General features: G+C 48.4%; 1 protein-coding gene across 1 annotated transcript in view; it reads left to right on the forward strand.

The window, feature by feature from the left end:
• The window catches only part of igf1 (insulin-like growth factor 1), a 184,020-nt gene that overhangs the window by 133,852 nt on the left and 30,168 nt on the right, over positions 1-20,000 (forward strand). The gene's annotated exons all lie outside the window — the stretch shown is intronic.

Genomic DNA, 20,000 nt, shown 5'->3' on the forward strand with positions numbered 1-20,000 from the left:
TGTTATCTGTCACAGTGTCTGTCTCCAGAGAGGCTGTGTATCCACTGCTAATGACGGGCTTCACGCCAGCCTAACTGAAAGTGTGTCTCACCACACACACGTCACACCCACACTTATCCAAGATACTTCCTCCCAACGAGGCCTTCAGAGATCTGTCAAGTTGTCAAGTAGGTCTGTTTCTTTGTTTTTTTTCCTCACCTTACAAACAGAAACACGCCCACAGACGTGCACACGCCTCAATTAATAAAAAATAAAAGATTTTTAGAAAATTGCCTTTTTTCATTCGACTTTTATTTTGTTATCTCTTAACAGTCTTTAACACTAGAACAGCCGTGCCTTTTTACCTATTAAAAGAGCCCCTCTTTACAATGCTAAGCTGCTATTTACACACAACAACCACTAGTTGGCCGCTTGTATATTAGCCTGCCTCCTACACAGAAGAACTGAAAAATTGCTTCATACTAGCTTATCCTGATGTGCTTTTGAAAATGTAAGGATACTGGGTGGTAGAACGCACATATCTAGGAAAAGTCATGAAAGGAGGGTCCTGACATTTGATCGAGTGCAAAGATACAACATTTTTCTTTACTCACGGGGGTCAAATGACCCCTCGTGGCTGTTCCAGTCAAACTTTCATCATAATACTATTATGAATTGCCGTTGCGACCTCATTTCACAAGAAGACTCTTCAGTGTTGTAACCCTAACCCTAACGTGATACACTTACAGGACACTGTATGTGAGACAGTGGTAAGGCCCTGTGAGCTCCGTGTCTGAAATGGTGGGATGACACAGCAGTGAGAGAGGAAGAGGAGAAGGGAGGATGAGGAGGGGTCTGTCAGTGGAGCGTGAGGGCCTCGAGCGGCTGTGAAATCCCCTCCCAGCTCCACGCCCTGCCTGCCTGCCTGCCTGCGCTGCTGCTGCCTGCTCTCCTTGGCGTGGGCTGCAGGATTTGCATGGGCAAGGAGCCCACAGTGTCACTGATCCCCTTTTAATTGGGTGTGACGGAGGAACTTCTGCAGCCTGGGAGTGGGTGGGGGTTGGGGGCGGGGGGCGGGGGGTGGGGGCGGGGGGCGGGGGGTTGGGGCGGGGGGTGGGGCCGGGGGGTGGGGGTTGTGGGGGTGGAGAAGGGGAAATGGGGGAGAGGTTGTTTGGCAGTCATGTTGCACACCTCAAACATCCTTGTCATTTCCTCTATACATGGTGCTCTCTCTCAGTCTCTCTGGATCAGATAACCCTATCCCTGCTCCTTTCCCTACTACTGCCCCTAGTTACCTTACTACTGCCCCTAGTTACCCTACTACTGCCCTTAGTTACCCTACTACTGCCCTTAGTTACCCTACTACTGCCCCTAGTTACCCTACTACTGCCCCTAGTTACCCTACTACTGCCCCTAGTTACCCTACTACTGCCCCTGGTTACCCTACTACTGCCCCTAGTTACCCTACTACTGCCCCTAGTTACCCTACTACTGCCCTTAGTTACCCTACTACTGCCCTTAGTTACCCTACTACTGCCCCTAGTTACCCTACTACTGCCCCTAGTTACCCTACTACTGCCCCTAGTTACCCTACTACTGCCCCTGGTTACCCTACTACTGCCCCTAGTTACCTTACTACTGCCCCTGGTTACCTTACTACTGCCCCTGGTTACCCTACTACTGCCCCTAGTTACCCTACTACTGCCCCTAGTTACCCTACTACTGCCCCTGGTTACCCTACTACTGCCCCTAGTTACCCTACTACTGCCCCTAGTTACCCTACTACTGCCCCTAGTTACCCTACTACTGCCCCTGGTTACCCTACTACTGCCCCTAGTTACCCTACTACTGCCCCTGGTTACCCTACTACTGCCCCTAGTTACCCTACTACTGCCCCTAGTTACCCTACTACTGCCCTTAGTTACCCTACTACTGCCCTTAGTTACCCTACTACTGCCCCTGGTTACCCTACTACTGCCCTTAGTTACCCTACTACTGCCCCTAGTTACCCTACTACTGCCCCTAGTTACCCTACTACTGCCCTTAGTTACCCTACTACTGCCCCTGGTTACCCTACTACTGCCCTTAGTTACCCTACTACTGCCCCTAGTTACCCTACTACTGCCCTTAGTTACCCTACTACTGCCCCTAGTTACCCTACTACTGCCCCTAGTTACCCTACTACTGCCCCTAGTTACCCTACTACTGCCCCTAGTTACCCTACTACTGCCCCTAGTTACCCTACTACTGCCCTTAGTTACCCTACTACTGCCCTTAGTTACCCTACTACTGCCCTTAGTTACCCTACTACTGCCCCTAGTTACCCTACTACTGCCCCTAGTTACCCTACTACTGCCCCTAGTTACCCTACTACTGCCCCTAGTTACCCTACTACTGCCCCTAGTTACCCTACTACTGCCCCTAGTTACCCTACTACTGCCCTTAGTTACCCTACTACTGCCCTTAGTTACCCTACTACTGCCCCTAGTTACCCTACTACTGCCCCTAGTTACCCTACTACTGCCCCTAGTTACCCTACTACTGCCCCTAGTTACCCTACTACTGCCCCTAGTTACCCTACTACTGCCCTTAGTTACCCTACTACTGCCCTTAGTTACCCTACTACTGCCCCTAGTTACCCTACTACTGCCCCTAGTTACCCTACTACTGCCCCTGGTTACCCTACTACTGCCCTTAGTTACCCTACTACTGCCCTTAGTTACCCTACTACTGCCCCTGGTTACCCTACTACTGCCCTTAGTTACCCTACTACTGCCCTTAGTTACCCTACTACTGCCCCTAGTTACCCTACTACTGCCCCTAGTTACCCTACTACTGCCCCTAGTTACCCTACTACTGCCCCTAGTTACCCTACTACTGCCCTTAGTTACCCTACTACTGCCCCTAGTTACCCTACTACTGCCCCTAGTTACCCTACTATTGCCCCTAGTTACCCTACTACTGCCCTTAGTTACCCTACTACTGCCCCTAGTTACCCTACTACTGCCCTTAGTTACCCTACTACTGCCCCTAGTTACCCTACTACTGCCCCTAGTTACCCTACTACTGCTCCTAGTTACCCTACTACTGCCCCTAGTTACCCTACTACTGCCCTTAGTTACCCTACTACTGCCCTTAGTTACCCTACTACTGCCCCTAGTTACCCTACTACTGCCCCTAGTTACCCTACTACTGCCCCTAGTTACCCTACTACTGCCCCTGGTTACCCTACTACTGCCCCTAGTTACCCTACTACTGCCCCTAGTTACCCTACTACTGCCCTTAGTTACCCTACTACTGCCCTTAGTTACCCTACTACTGCCCCTAGTTACCCTACTACTGCCCCTAGTTACCCTACTACTGCCCCTAGTTACCCTACTACTGCCCCTAGTTACCCTACTACTGCCCCTAGTTACCCTACTACTGCCCCTAGTTACCCTACTACTGCCCCTAGTTACCCTCCTACTGCCCCTAGTTACCCTACTACTGCCCCTAGTTACCCTCCTACTGCCCCTAGTTACCCTACTACTGCCCTTAGTTACCCTACTACTGCCCCTAGTTACCCTACTACTGCCCTTAGTTACCCTACTACTGCCCCTAGTTACCCTACTACTGCCCCTGGTTACCTTACTACTGCCCCTAGTTACCCTACTACTGCCCCTAGTTACCCTACTACTGCCTCTAGTTACCCTACTACTGCCCCTAGTTACCCTACTACTGCCCCTAGTTACCCTACTACTGCCCCTAGTTACCCTACTACTGCCCCTAGTTACCCTACTACTGCCCCTGGTTACCCTACTACTGCCCCTAGTTACCCTACTACTGCCCCTAGTTACCCTACTACTGCCCCTAGTTACCCTACTACTGCCCCTAGTTACCCTACTACTGCCCCTAGTTACCCTACTACTGCCCCTAGTTACCCTACTACTGCCCTTAGTTACCCTACTACTGCCCCTAGTTACCCTACTACTGCCCCTAGTTACCCTACTACTGCCCCTAGTTACCCTACTACTGCCCTTAGTTACCCTACTACTGCCCCTAGTTACCCTACTACTGCCCTTAGTTACCCTACTACTGCCCTTAGTTACCCTACTACTGCCCCTAGTTACCCTACTACTGCCCCTAGTTACCCTACTACTGCCCCTAGTTACCCTACTACTGCCCCTAGTTACCCTACTACTGCCCCTAGTTACCCTACTACTGCCCCTGGTTACCCTACTACTGCCCCTAGTTACCCTACTACTGCCCCTAGTTACCCTACTACTGCCCCTAGTTACCCTACTACTGCCCCTAGTTACCCTACTACTGCCCCTGGTTACCCTACTACTGCCCCTAGTTACCCTACTACTGCCCCTAGTTACCCTACTACTGCCCCTAGTTACCCTACTACTGCCCTTAGTTACCCTACTACTGCCCCTAGTTACCCTACTACTGCCCCTAGTTACCCTACTACTGCCCCTAGTTACCCTACTACTGCCCTTAGTTACCCTACTACTGCCCCTAGTTACCCTACTACTGCCCCTAGTTACCCTACTACTGCCCTTAGTTACCTTACTACTGCCCCTAGTTACCTTACTACTGCCCCTAGTTACCCTACTACTGCCCCTAGTTACCCTACTACTGCCCTTAGTTACCCTACTACTGCCCCTGGTTACCCTACTACTGCCCCTAGTTACCCTACTACTGCCCCTAGTTACCCTACTACTGCCCCAGGGTGTGCATGTCTGAGAGACCCCCCATACACACAGGGAATCAGAGAACGGTTCTGGTTGATGTTATCTAGTTCTCTGAATGTGCGTTGTTGTTGTTGTTGTTGTTGTTCCTCCTGCAGTGTTGTCCCCAGGCCTGGCAGCTCTGACGGTGGGCTGTGACTCAGGGCACCTGGGCTCCCTGTCCCGCGTCCAGCTCCTCCTCCTGGGCCGTCCGGACCCCGCGGGGTCCCTCTGCCTCTCCTCAGGCCAGGAGAGGTACGACTCCCCCTCTGGGGACAGAGCAGGTCGCACACCTGAGCTCAGAGCACTGACACCTCACAGCCCAGGACCGGCGACTAGTACAGGTACCACCGTGTTACTACTGAACTCCCACTTGACCCAATCCGTGATTTGGTCTGTGCTGGGAGGGGAGGCTGGTGGAGGTAGAAATCTGGTTTTTCAGGGTTTTTTTGTTTTATTTAGGAAATGTTTTTCGATCAGAGGGTGTTTAATACCTTTCCTGACTCCGTTCCATGTGTTACGATGAGCCCGTCGTCCGATTTCTACTTTCACCAGCCCCCCCCCCCCCCCCACCCCCCCGAAAAGAATGCAGTGGCCACCTGTGCATTTGAACGTATGTACTGTACGTATATAAAATACACTGTGTTTGAGAAGTCACCTCAGCAAACACACTTCAAACGACAGTTCACTCCGGCAGTTAAGAAAATGGGAAAATGGACGACCTTTGATAAATAAATAAAAAAGGGCGAAAGCCGTTTGCTTTCATAAAAGGCAAAAAAAAAGTTCGACAGTTGAGTGTTTCTTCTGTGTGCAGACGAGGCTGGACAGGGGGAATACCGTGGCGTTGTGGGTGTGTGCCGGTCGTTGGCTGGCCTTGAGAGGGTAATGATGTCTTTACTTTGTGGACAGGCCGCCTCCGACAGGCCGCCTCTCATCTGCTCTCGTCTGACGTGCTGCTGAGAACCCTTAACTGCTCCGCCATAAAGATGTGCTGCCTCATTTGGTCTGTCAGACCGAAAGGTTTATTGGGATATGATATGTCATATTAGTAAACATCAAACCGCTGGGGTTTATCATTAACCTGGAAAGCTCACCTCAGGCACACCGATATCTCCGTTCATAGATAAAGATATAGCACAACAATAGCACAATCAGGATGGCATTGTCTGAGGGGATGCCCCATTGTTGCCATTGTTCATTGTTTATTGTTTCCAAAATAATCTCTGAGAATGTTTACTATAAATGTCATATCAACCTGCGACTGGATGATAAACATACAGTTTAGAATAATGTTGTTGTAGTTCAATGAGCAAAAAGAGTTTTATTTTATACAGTGATTTTTCTGGGGGGGGAGTTCAGTTACATGAACAGTATATAGAGTATTGAGAGACAATTTGCTATTATATATAGCATACATTATATATTATTTATTATATAGCACACTACCTACTTGATAGAACAGTGCTTTCAGAACAGTTGACAGTGCCTTGCGTAAGTCATATTTTAAATCAAACAAGTACTATGAAATGAAAGTAGAGATTCCCAGCTTTTATTTGATGGTATTTGTATACAATGGATTTGATTTGGAGGCATTTTCTTGCAATCAAGCAGACGAGATGTTTCATTAAGCAATATCACACGAGAGGGAGTGCTGTTATACTGAATATCAGCACGGCTGTGATTCGGTCGTAGGTACGAGGCCGCAGGCCGATATTCAGTATAACAGCACGACCTTGAGTGTGATATTGCTTTTATACAACAGTTCTACAGTGCAATTTATTAGTTAACAGTAATAAGCGACAACAGATTATGATTTGTTTGTTTATTTAATCATTTATTTTGGCTCCGTCAACAAAAAATTGTTCCGCAACTGGACTGTTGCCTAGTAACCTGAACACAAACATCTGCAGGCTAGCTACTTTGTATTAACGGTCATTTCGGAGTGATACATGTAGTTAAAAGTCCCAGTGCTGTTATACTGTATATCAGCACTCATGGAATGCCTCTTGTCCAATCAAATTACTTGGTCGGAACTAACTGTTAATAATCTGCTGCGGCTGTCAGTTAGGTCATCAATTAGGACAGGTTCTAATGGCAGCTCTACATGCCCAAACCTGACACCCCCTGTTTCACAGATGAGCTAGAATCTTGTAAATCTTGGACAGATCCTCTTTTTTCCAAACTTTCCACATCAATCATATCTGTCCACAATACCTTTCCCAGACCTCTGCCGGCATTTTAGGTACTTTTTTGGCAAACAGTAACTAAACCCCACCGTCCTTTCTGAGGCGAACTAGCGGTTGGCACCTTGCAGTGACGCGTCTGTACTTTGCCTGGTGACGTTATTCTTCGGATCCTCTGACACATTCACGCCTACCTAGCTGGAGGGTGCTCCTGATATGTGGGGCAGTTATTTTTAGGGGTTTTCTTAATGGTGAGTATTCCTCGGTCATCCGTTGTGGAAGTCTTCCTTGGCCCTACCGTTTGAGATCGCTGCACTCACGACTCACCAGTGGGGTTTTTTAGGCTATTTTCCAAACTGTTGATGTTGCCAAGCCCAAGTTTTTGGTTATGTTTCTGATTTCTTCAGATTTATTAGCCTAATAATGTCTTCCTTGACTTTCACTGACATCTCTGTGGTCCTTTTGTTGACAGACACCAACAGCAGACTCCAAATGCAAACGCAAGGCCTAGAATCAATACCAGAGATTGACAGCTCTCTTGGGCTGCACAAAATGATGTGATGGAACACACCTGACTTACCAGAAACACCTGTCGTCCCATTACTTTTGGGTACCATAAAATAGGGGGACTGTGGTGACTCACTGTACATAGACATTCCCTAGACTATGGAGGAGGTACGGCTCCTTTAGGGAGGAGGTACGGCTCCTTTAAGACAAGGAGTTGAGAGTTCAACCCAGGGGCTTTCTGGGTAGTGTTTAGAGTTAGCCATTCCTGTAAGAGACACGAGAGTTTTAAGTGAAGTTGTGGTTACGCTATGCTGTTGCACTGTTATGCTATTGCTGCTGTTCTGACATTCAACGGTGGGAAGTAAAACGTCCGACTCGACAACCTGTCTACCGTCTCCTCGTTTCTACTCACTCCCACAGGACTATGCATAAAAGTGTTGTAATTTCTGAACGGTGGAACCAATAGGTACCATGAAATACAATATGAGAATCTCTGCTTTAACCTCCTTTTAATTGTTTGATTTAAATTCCCAACTTTTGGAGATCTACAGCCAAAAGAAAAAAAGAAAACTAACACTTCACTGTCCCATGACTTAAACTGGGCCCTTTCTGTCTTGGGGCCAGAGTAGAGATGTAGACATTGCAGGGGGGAGGCCTCTAGGTGTGTCTCTACAACAATGTTTGCACCTGGCACGCTTCTGGGAGACAGGTGCTCCTCCTGGGTTTTGTCCCTCTATTTATATCACTATTTGCTCAGAGATTATGAACCATAATTACAACCCTATACATGGCATTACTCATATCTGTGCACACACTCAAACACAAAGACACACGCATGTAGACGCGTGCTATGCACACGCACAAAAACACACAAACAAAAACTCACACATGCACACACACGCACACACATGCACACACACACACATGCACGCACGCACGCACGCACGCACGCACACACACACACACACACCTACATACACACACACACACACACACACACACACATTCAAACACACTCAAACACACACACACCTTATGTCCCCAGATTGACGGTGTTTGGTGTGTGTGTGTGTGTGTGTGTGTGTGTGTGTGTGTGTTGTCAGAAGTCCCGCGGCCGCTCCCAGCTGCCAGCTGTGGAGACGACAGTGTGTCTGAGAGGTGTGTCACCTCAGGCAAAGTTCAGGGCCAGATTGTGCACACACACAACGCTGAGTGTCTCTGTCTCCCTCCCTCCCTCTGACAACTTCTCTTTTATCTCTCACTTAGGGACTCGTTGCATTGACATTGACACATACTGAACAACCCACATACTGTAGACACTAATTGTACTATCGACTAGTGTCGGAAATAACCCCAGCCTTGGCACACTTACAGTACACACAGTACACACACTCACACAGACAGACAGACAAGGACCTCCCTGTTTAGACATCCGAACCGGCGTTTGAGTTCTAACTGTCAGTCCGGTCGGTGGTTAAAGCAGCCAAGTCTGTCTGTGGATAATTGAGATCCAGGCGGAGGAGGGTGACAGCCGGGGCGTGCGGCAGGTGTGCGGCTGGTTAATCAGTCGCGGGGCCGCGGCGGGGACAGGCGGAGGACGCCACCGCTGGGAGAGGACGGACTAGTCGGGCTTGTTAGACGGCGCTCTGCCCAGCGCAATGCTGCTCTGTCATAGGGGGGGGGGTCCACTCAGCACTCAGCTAAACGATCTACGCGCGGGGTGCGGGGGTGCGGGGGGGGGGGGGGGGGGAATCTCTTTTGGAGGATGCGCCGCTTTGCAAGGATCAGTCAGGGTCAGAGGTGAGGGGTCAGGGGGGTTAAACGGGAGGCTGTGCGTGCTGCTGGGCTGCAGCGGAATGGATGCAGGTGCTCCAACGCGAGCGGCGATTAATCTCCTCTCTTTATGACGGAGACGAGAGCCTCTCTGGAACCTGAATGAGGACGTATAAGCCCCCTACAATTATGTCTAATCCACAGTGAAGCATTGGAGGACTCGGGCATGATTTATAGTCCACCTCATATTTGCATAATGGACACACACCACCACAGAATTGCCACAGAGAGAGTGAGTGTGCTGGTTGGTACAGGGGTTGGTAGGTGATTGTTATGGTTATTATACCTTAGAATAACTAGACCACTGTGGTATGTATGTATGTACGGTCATGCTTGATTGACAGGTGTGTGGTCACCCTGCGGTCGGACTGAGCGGTTGTGGTCAGTGTGTTACTGATTCTTGTTTGATTTCCGTTTGGTTCCATGCATTTGCAATAAGCCCGTCCTCCGATTTCTACCTCCACCAGCCTCCACTAGTGTGTGACGGTCGTACTGTTTGTGTTGGGAGCAGGTTCACATCGTCAGGGGTCATTAAGTCCAGTCCATCAGGCGTCACGTCCAGATCGACCGGTTCGGAGTCCGACTGTGGTACTATACGACTCCCATCCACCTCACACACCCATACAATGATATAATAATAATAATAATGACTTTTATTTGTATAGCGCTTTTCCTGCAAACGTTGCAGCAGCTCAAAGTGCTCCAATAATTATATAATCATTATTTAATGATATAATCATTTAAACGCAATATTAAAAAGATGGGTTTTTAGTCTTGACTTGAACATATGTGCTGAGGTTGCCTCCCTAATGTAAACTGGCAGTGCATTCCACAATTTGGGTGCATAATTATTATTATTTTTTTTATTTTTTTTACAAATCTTGATCATCTTGATAATAACTCCTGTTCTCATTCTGGACACAATCCACTCTCTCAAAACATAAGTCTACCCTAACCCTCTCCTTAAAAAAAAAAGAAGAAATAAATAAAACCCACAAACAGAACGTGGATCCCGTGGAGGCCGTCCCTAACCATAAGCGTTTAAAAGCCTCTCCTCTGCTCCGTGGTGGAGGAGGTTTATTAAGAGCTTTTGTCTCCTCACTGTCAGGCTGTGTTTGGCGTTGTCTCTGCCTCCGGTACACTTAAGCCTGCTAATCCTCAGGAGAGCCGGCTGGCCAGCGCTATCATCTTCTACTGGCGGGCCTGTCTTGTGTACATTCATGAATAATGGCTCAGAGGTAGAGAGAGTGTACAAGCAGGACCACAAACATGGAAACCCAGCTGCGAAGCCAAGGAAAGGTCACCGTTGTTGTTGTTGTTGGTTTGAGTTTTTTTTCGCTTCTCATTTCTCTCCTCCTCGATGAAAGCAGGAAGCTGGTTCACTTCTGAGAGAACACTTTCTCCACTCACTGTCTCCCCCTTCCCTTCCCTTCTCCTTTGTGCCTCCCTCCCTCCCCTCCTCCATCTCTGTTCCGCCCGCTTCTGTCATCAGCCTGTGATGAGGTTGGAGCTGAGTGACTCACCTGTATCCGTCATTGTGTTGTGGGCTTAACGGCCCATGTCGCGGCTGTGCCTCAGCGACAGCAGCTTCACAAACACACTCTGTCATATCTGGGAGTGAACAGCCAAGCGTGAGGGCCTCCCGTACCTGGGCTCAACATAACAGGGGCGTGGCCGACATCACTTCCCCTCGTGGCCGACATCCCCCCCCCCCCCCGGCTGTCTGATGTCACAGCATGGAGAGGTCAAGCTTCTGGTCACCTGACGCTGTGGTCACATGAATGAATGAATGAATGAATGATCTTTATTGTCATTGTAACAGGTACAACAGAATTTAAATGCAAACCCCTAGGTGCTAACAAACAATCACAGTCCTAAGATAATAATAAAAAAACAAGAATGAGACATAAATAGTCATAAATAGACATAAATAGTCATAAATAGGGGCGGCTGTGGCGCAGGAGGTAGAGCCGCCGTCTAATGATCGCAAGGTTGCCAGATCGGCGGTTCAATCCCCGGCTGGCCACATGTCGAAGTGTCCTTGGGCAAGACACTGAACCCCAAATTGCTCCCAGTGAGCGGGCCGGCGCCTTGCATGGTAGCTTGCCACCATTGGTGTGTGTGAATGGGTGAATGAGAGGCCGTTGTAAAGCGCTTTGGATAAAGGCGCTATGTAAGTGAAGTCCATTTAGGGGGATATTAATAAAAATAGGGGGATAAGTGATCGGTAGACATCTGAGAATGATTCCTGTGTGTTGTCTTCTGTGTGTTACAGAGGGGGAGGGGTCTGGGGAGGGAAGTGGCCACGCCCACCGGGTCACTGTGACCCAGGAGGACCAGCACGCGGGTGAGCGGCGTTACGGAGCGGGCGGCTTGTCTGGAGACAGAATTTTTGGAGTTCTGCACTGTTTCACACCCGTTCGATACTACTGCAGTAAAACGCACATTGGACATAAGCGGTTTATTGTTGTAGGCCTTTATCATCCGCAACCACAAAATGGGGCAACATGGCGTGAGCTTAGAATGATAAGGTTCTATCTCCGTTTAGGGCAGTTCAGAGATATTGAGCGTCAAAGTTTTTACATTCCTTTATGTTTTGTGAGATGGAACCTTTGTATTTTATTAATTACTAACTCAAAAATGTAACATTTTAAAAAATAACACCACACAGGCATTAATAAACACCTAATGGATCAGATTATGTAAAAAACTCAATTTTGACAAAAATGGAGATAGAACCTTATAATTCTAACGTCACGATTTATCATCCGCAACCACAAAATGAGGCAACATGGGGCTCCTTTTATGGGAAAACAAACATAACATTTGACGTCACATAAAAAAGAAGATGTCAGGCAGGTATCCTGGGTGCTGGGGCGTGTGTGCTTCAGCACCATAATCTCCTAGAGGCCAAAGACACGGCCAGGCCCTGTGAGAGGGAGGGGGTCATGGGGAGGCTGCTGGGAGGTCAGCCTGGGGGTCAGCCAGCCTTTGAGAGGTGCTCATTGTGAGGCCATGGCTTTGTGTGCTAGGTGAGATTGGGTGACTAGGGGGGGAACAGGCTGTAACAACTATCTATAGAGCCCCAAAGTCATTGGTGGAATGACACTGTTACGCTGTTACGACTCAATGTGACACGATTGAGACAGCGGTGGTTGTGTGACGGAATGGTTCAACACTGTAAAGTGTCCTGCATGTGGGATGAACCAATCACGCTAACCATTTTATTATGATAATAATAATAATAATAATAATAATAATAATAATAATAATAACAATACATTAGACTTATATAGCGCTTTTCTAGACACAAAGACGCTTTACAAACTGTAAAGATCGAGTAGTAATAATAAAAAGAAACAAAAAAATAAATAAAAGAAAGTATAGGGGTCTAATTAAGGTAGTGCTGGGGACACATGGGAAGGGGAGGGGGAGAGGGTTAGCTGGTGAAGGCGAGCTTCAAGAGGTGGGTTTAGATGGGCTGTTTAAATTGGAGGGTGTTGGCCTGTCTGATGTGGTTGGGGAGGGCGTTCCAGAGGGACGGGGCTGCGGCTGAAAAGGCCCTATCACCCCAGGTCCGGAGCTTGGTCCTGGTGGTCTTGAGGGTGGTTCATTGCTAACCAGAGCGATGTTTAGCATTCATTCATTTTAGAATGAATATCCGAAATTGAATAGAACATCCACACAATTTAAAAAACAACAAATGATATTCGGTCGGTAATGGAACACTAGCAGACCTGATACCATTCTACTCTTGCGTCCTCAGCCTCATTGTCCATCTGTGTGTGAATCAATACGGACAATCGAATACGGGTCAATTGGCACTGCCGTCACTTTCCATTTCAGTCGCGAATAATTCGGCGATAAGATTCCTTCTGTGGGAGATCTGTGACCGGGTCCCTGGTGAGATCTATGATCAGGCTTTTCTGTCGCTCTCCCTCATCATGAATTCATAGGTAGACATAATCCCCCCTCGTATTTGTTCTACGGGCTGTTTCACTTTCTCCCGGTCCACTCTGTGTTTACCCTCGGCGTTTAGCATTCAGCTGTTACTGAAGACGTTAGACACACCGAGTGAATGTTGCCATCGGCGGTCCCACAAAGAGGGCTAATCTAAGACTGACCCTGGTGGGGATTGTTAACGGAAAGGCTTCGGGGGAGCCGCTGGACAGATTAGGTTTGGAGAAAGAGAGAGACACTGGAGCAGAGATTAGTGATGTTCCAGGCAGGATAGTTTCCCCCTGAGGACCACACACTGACAATGAAGCTGTGTAAGCATTGTCTCTAAACCACTAGCCACTGTGGGGCTCAGCGGCCATTGTCTCCCACAAACCACCGCCACGGTTTCTTCCTTCTTGCCCTTCTAAAAACCTGGACCCACGCCCTTTGATTGGCACTTGTCAGGGGCTGACGGCGGAGGATGATGTGTTGGGAAACGGTCAGATAAAGGAGGGCGTGAAAGGGCGATCCCCTCCCATGAATAATAATCTGGGGAAGGATTTTCCCTTTTTTCTTCTTCTTCGCCCCTCTATCTCTCCATTCTCTCTTTCTTTGGAGGGATGGAGGAGTGGAGTCTCTGGGTGGCATCAGTGAATGGCCCCGGCGCTGATTGTCTCACTTACGCTCATCCCTTTCTCAAACACACAAAGAAAGAGATACAAGTCCCACCTTCTTGCCTTGCCCTGGTTGTGCACTGGCTATCAGGCTTTCTGGAAGGGGTGTGAAGAGGGAAGGTGATGTGTGTGTGTGTGTGTGTGTATGTGTGTGTGTGTGTGTGTGTATGTGTGTGTGTGCGTGTGTGTGTGTGTGTGCGTGCGTGTGTGTGTGTGTGTTCAGGGCAGAGCTGGCCATAGGGTGGGTGGTGTACGTGTGTGTTTTTGTCTTCCGTGGCCGTTGGAGATCAGGAAGGGGATTTGACTCGGCTGCTCACAGCCAAATCCAGCAGCTATCTACCACGTTCAGATGGTGGTGTTGGTATGGTAACGGTGTTCTGATGGTTTCTAAGCAGGTCAGTCGCTGGTTTCCAGCTTGAACTGACCAGTAATCACCGCCTTGCATTCATGGATTAGGGCTGGGTTAGAAAAGAAGGTTTTTTTAAAGGAAAGATACAAAATCCTGAATAATTTCAGGAAAGCTTTCACTTTCCATCCAAGATTTCTCTGAGCTGTTGTTTTTTCGAATTGTGAATATATCTGGGGGAAATTATGCAGAAATATACACAGATATATTATCGGCGTCTGTAAGAGTTTGTCAAGGCAATTCACCTACAATTTAGTTTTTTCCGGTGAGGGTTAGGGGTTATTGTTTTTTTAGGCTTTTATGCCACGTTTGAAAAATGGATATGCCTGCTTGCATTATTCACGGTGTGAATCCGTATGTATGATGGAATGACATTTGGTATTCAATAAATAATCTAAACACGACGTTGCACAAAAAGATCCCAGGCAGAATAATTAATAGTATTCTCTAGAGGATGCACAGCAGCTCAGCACCACGGTGTACAAAGTACCTCTGATGACATTGAGACTTCTGCCCGACAGACTGAGACAGCACAGATGTGATTGGTGTGCAGCGTGGTGGAAGATAGGCTGTCAAATGAGACATGACTCTATCCATCTGGGCTGCTGACCCTTGACCTCTGAGCAGGGTGTATGACAGTCAGAATGTATTATGGCGGTCCTGTGACGTTTTCATTCCTTAAAAGATAGATCAGAACCGTATCCCTCTGTTGGTCAAGCTTTCACTTTCTCTAATGACCAACATTCACATTCTGGAACACCCAGAATGCAGCAGCGCATTTGATTTATCTCTCCTCCATGGTAAGAATGAGAGAGAAATCCCAAACTCATCTGAACAAAAGTGACACAGAGAATGGCTACTATGGTGCAGAAGGAGAAGATAGACTATGCTGACAGCTCAAGCATCACTAAAGCTCGAGTCGTCATTGATGGCACTCTTTGTCTCAGGCGTCTGCGATCGGGAAATTAATTACGTGGACTTTTCATCGGGAGAGAATGGGGCTCTTAATTGGGGACCATTGATGAATGGATTGACTGGTTCCATTTCCCGAGAGGGGGGGAGTCCCCCCCCCCCCCCCCCCCTTCACTTTGGTTGTGAAAAGACGGGACTGTGACACTTACGAGAAGGACAAAGTCAACGTGTGTTTGAGACAAAAAGAAAGGAACTGTTTCTTCTCGAGTAGCAAGCTAGTGTTTTGTTCATTTATAGTGCGGACCATAGCCAAGCTCTATGTCAAACATACTACCTACTGTAGCTCGTTGAATCAGCATCATGAAAGCACCGGAACCTGTGAATGAGTCTCAGGAAGAAGGAGATAATAGCCATAACTCCAAAATACAAATCGTGAGCTTAGAATGATAAGGTTCTATCTCCGTTTAGGGTAGTTCAGAGATATTGAGCGTCAAAGTTTTTACTTTCCATTATGTTTTGTGAGATGGAACCTTTGTATTTTATTAATTACTAACAAAAAGAAATCTACATTTTAAAAATAGCACCACACAGGCATTAATAAACACCTAATGGATCAGATTATGTAAAAAACTACATTTTGACCAAAAATGGAGATAGAACCTTATAATTCTAATGTCACGACATGGTTTACATTTACATTACATTTTTGGCATTTAGCAGACGCCTTATTCCAAAGCGACTTACAATCAATACATTTGAATACTAAGCATGAGAATCATCAGTCCACCAGTCGTAGCAGGAAGAGTAATCCAGCTCAGGCCCGGGGCCATTGATAGAAGGAAAAACCTTCTCCTATCACCTTCTTCTAAAACCTAGTTGTTGTTTTTTTTGTTTTTGTTTTTAGTTTCGCTCATGGTGATCTACTGTACCTGACAGGGTTTGAGATGTACCCATTTACATTTTTACATTTACATTTTACATTTACATTTTACATTTACATTTTACATTTATATTTTTGGCATTTAGCAGACGCCTTATTCCAAAGCGACTTACAATCAATACATTTGACTAAGCAAGTGAATCATCAATCCACCAGTCGTAGCAGGAAGAGTAATCCAGCTCAGGCCCGGGGCCATTGGCGGTCTCCGTGATTTTTTAATATAGACACTGGAGAAACAGAGAGACAGTACAAGGGGGGCAGTAGAAGTCTTAGGGGACACAGTAGAGGGGAAAAGCGGGTGTCTCAGGAGACGTAGAGCTGGGGGGTAGTAGACGCCTCAGGAGGAGCACTTATGGTGTAACCTGAAGAGATGGGTCTTCAGTCTCCGATGGAAGCACCTTATGTAGACATAGTCCCCTTAGCTTTACCCTCCCTCTCTGTCTCTACCCCTCCTCAGGCTCCAGCACAGACCGCGGGGGCCCAGTCAAGGAGGAGGGGCCCGGGGATCCTGGATGGGGGGAGCAAGGCGGAGGAGGAGGTGGTGGAGGAGGAGGGGGGAGGAGGAGGAGGCCAGGCAGACTGGAGCACAGGATGAGGGAGAAGGAGAGGAGGAGGGAGGAGAGGAAGAGGGCCAAGGTGCTGAACCTCTACCACAAACTGCAGCAGGACAGGGGCCCAGCGGCGCTCCAGACCCGGCCCGCTCACAGCAGAAGCCGTTCCAAGTTCGAGGACTGTGAGTATCGACCAGCGCGCCCCCTCCTCTCCTAAGCTTTAGGCCGACTCTGCCTGCGGTACACACTGACCAGCCACGGTGTCTTCACAGGAAGAACGACCGTTAACGCAACACAAACACACATACACACCTACACTTTTGTCCACATCGTGCCCTTCGACTCCCATCAACCCCCCCCCCCTTAACACTAGAACAGCCATGAGGGTCATTTGACACCTGTGAGTAAAGAAAAATGTTGTATCTTTGCACTCGATCAAATTTCAGGACCCTCCTTTCATGACTTGTCCTAGATATGTGCGTTCTACCACCCAGTATGCTTACATTTTCAAAATCACATCAGGATAAGCTAGTATGAAGCTATTTTGCCGTTTTTCTGTGTAGGAAGCAGGCTAATTTACAAGCAGTCAGCTAGTGGTCGTTGTGTGTAAATAGCAGCTTGAGCATTGTAAAAAGGGGGTCATTTGATCCCAGAGGCGGCTCTTATAGTAGGTAAAAAAGGCCACTTAAGAGAAGAACTTGATTCTGCAGCAGTGACCTTGCTTTGTAAACAGGAGTTTACATCCAAGTTCTTCAGTTTCTCCTCTAAGTGTCTAATTTCTGCCGTGCCCACCCATTGTCGGTGTGGTGGCGCCGGTGAGGCCCACAATGAGCCTCCACACCTCAGGTCAAGGCCGGGGGGGGGCTGGCCCCCGGGGGGTCAGGAGGGTCATGTGCTCTCCTGTTGAACACAGCCATGGTGAATGGGGCTGATTGGACAGGTTTGTTCCTCCAGTAATCAGCCCAGATGAAGAACCAGCAGCTGTCCTCCTCCACTCTGCAGGAAGGTTATTACCAATTAAGAGCTTTTGTGTCTGTGTGTGTGTGTGTGTGTGTGTGTGTGTGTGTGTGTGTGTGTGTGTGTGTGTGTGTGTGTGTCTGTGTGTGTGCGTGTGTCTGTGTGTGTGTTTGTGTGTTTTTGTGTGTGTGTCTGTGTGTGTGCGTGTGTCTGTGTGTGTGTTTGTGTGTTTTTGTGTGTGTCTGTGTGTGCGTGTGTCTGTGTGTGTGTCTGTGTGTGTGTTTGTGTGTGTCTGTGTGTGTGTGTGTGTGTCTGTGTGTGTGCGTGTGTGTGTGTTTGTGTGTTTTTTTGTGTGTCTGTGTGTTTCTGTGTGTGTGTGTGTCTGTGTGTGTGTTTGTGTGTTTTTTTGTGTGTCTGTGTGTTTCTGTGTGTGTGTGTATGTGTGTGTGTGTGTGTCTGTGTGTGTGTGTGTGTGTGTGTTTGTGTGTGTGTGTGTGTGTGTGTGTGTCTGTGGTTGTGTGTCTGTTTGTGTGTGTGTGTGTGTGTGTGTGTGTGTGTGTGTGTGTGTGTGTGTGCGCGGCGCGCTGGGGGGCGCGGGAGTGTGTTTAATCGCTGTCAGGAAGTAGATTATTCTGTTCTCCATGTTTCAGATTTTAATTGTTTTCAACTTTGCTCAACTTCCCCATTTTAGTGAACAGTTACCAGTTCTCACCTCCGCCCAAAAACAGTTCATGTTTAAGTGTGCTCGTTTCTATTCATGTACACTCATGTGAGTGTGTCTCTGAATGTGCAGCTGTGGCTCAGGAGGTAGAGGTAGGTAGGAGGTAGAGCCGACGTCTGATGATCGCAAAGGTTGGCAGATCGGCGGTTCGAGCCCCGGCTGGCCACATGTCGAAGTGTCCTTGGGCAAGACACTGAACCCCAAATTGCTCCCAGTGAGCGGGCCGGCCGGCGCCTTGCATGGCAGCTTGCCGCCATTGGTGTGTGAATGTGTGTGTGAATGGGTGAATGAGAGGCCGTTGTAAAGCGCTTTGGATAAAGGCGCTATGTAAGTGCAGTCCATTTACCATTTGAACGTCTGTGTGTGTGTTTCTGTGTAGTACGCTACACGCTTGTAACACTTGCCCACTCGTTAGGGGCTGAAAGGCACTAATTGCTCTCAGTTGGCACCCTCTCTTCCGACACTGACCACCAGCGAAAGGGCTCCTAAAATAGAGCTGCCCGCCTCTCTCTCCCCCCCGTTCCATTCTTCCTCTCCTCCTCTACGCACGTCCCCTCTCACTTCCCCTGTACTTCCGCACTCCGCTCGCCCTCTCTGACCTCCTCACACGTTCGCTCTCTCCCGTGCCCCGCGCCCCCGTGATGTGTTCCCCCTGCGAGGAGGCGATCGTTGTGTTGGCAAGGCGCCAGGGGGGCGGTGGGTCGTATACAACCAGTACCTCAGCGCAGAGGGGACCACGCGCCGCTTTGGTATGGGGGGTGAGCGGTGTCAGGCACTGGAGGTCTGTTCCATGGTTAACACTAGAACAGCCGTGGGTGGGGTCATTAACACTAGAACAGCCATGGGTGGGGTCATTAACACTAGAACAGCCATGGGTGGGGTCATTAACACTAGAACAGCCATGGGTGGGGTCATTTGACCCACGTAAGTAAAATAAAATATTATATCTTTGCACTCGATCAAATTTCAGGACCGTCCTTTCATGACTTTTCCTAGATATGTGCGTTCTACCACCCAGTATCCTTACATTTTCAAAATCACATCAGGATAAGCTAATATAAAGCTATTTTGCAGTTTTTCTGTTTAGGAGGCAGGATAATTTACAAGGCAGCCTACTAGTGGTCGTTGTGTGTAAGTAGCAGCTTCCCATTGTAAAGACTATGGTCATTTGACCCCCGAGGCGGCTCTTATAGTAGGTAAAAAGGCACGGCTGTTCTAGTGTTAATGTACAATACCGGCGTTTGAGTTGCCATGGTGTTACCATGGTGGGTGTTACCATGGTGGGTGCTACCATGGTGAGTGTTACCATTGAGTGTTACCGTGGTGAGTGTTACCGTGGTGAGTGTTACCGTGGTGAGTGTTACCGTGGTGAGTGTTACCGTGGTGGGTGTTACCATGGTGTGGTGGGTGTTACCATGGTTACCTGGCTCTGCATGGCCACGTTGGTGACTCACGCTGCCCAGGGGTCTCTGACGAACGTCAGTGTTGATGTGTAACACCTGGCGGCCCAGGGACGGCCTCGGTCCCCCCAGCCCCCCCCTGTGTATCAGAAGTGGGCGGAGCTACATTCCTGTTTGCTCTGTTGGTTTTTTTCACCTCAATGAATGGCTTCTTCAAAAGCCCTCCAGCCCTGGCCTTGAATGAGCCAGGGAAACCAATCACTTCAAAGTGTGTGTGCGCGTGTGT

This window comes from Nansenia antarctica, assembly GCF_963989245.1.
Source record: "Nansenia antarctica genome assembly, chromosome: 8".
NCBI classification, from domain to species: Eukaryota; Metazoa; Chordata; class Actinopteri; order Argentiniformes; family Microstomatidae; genus Nansenia; species Nansenia antarctica.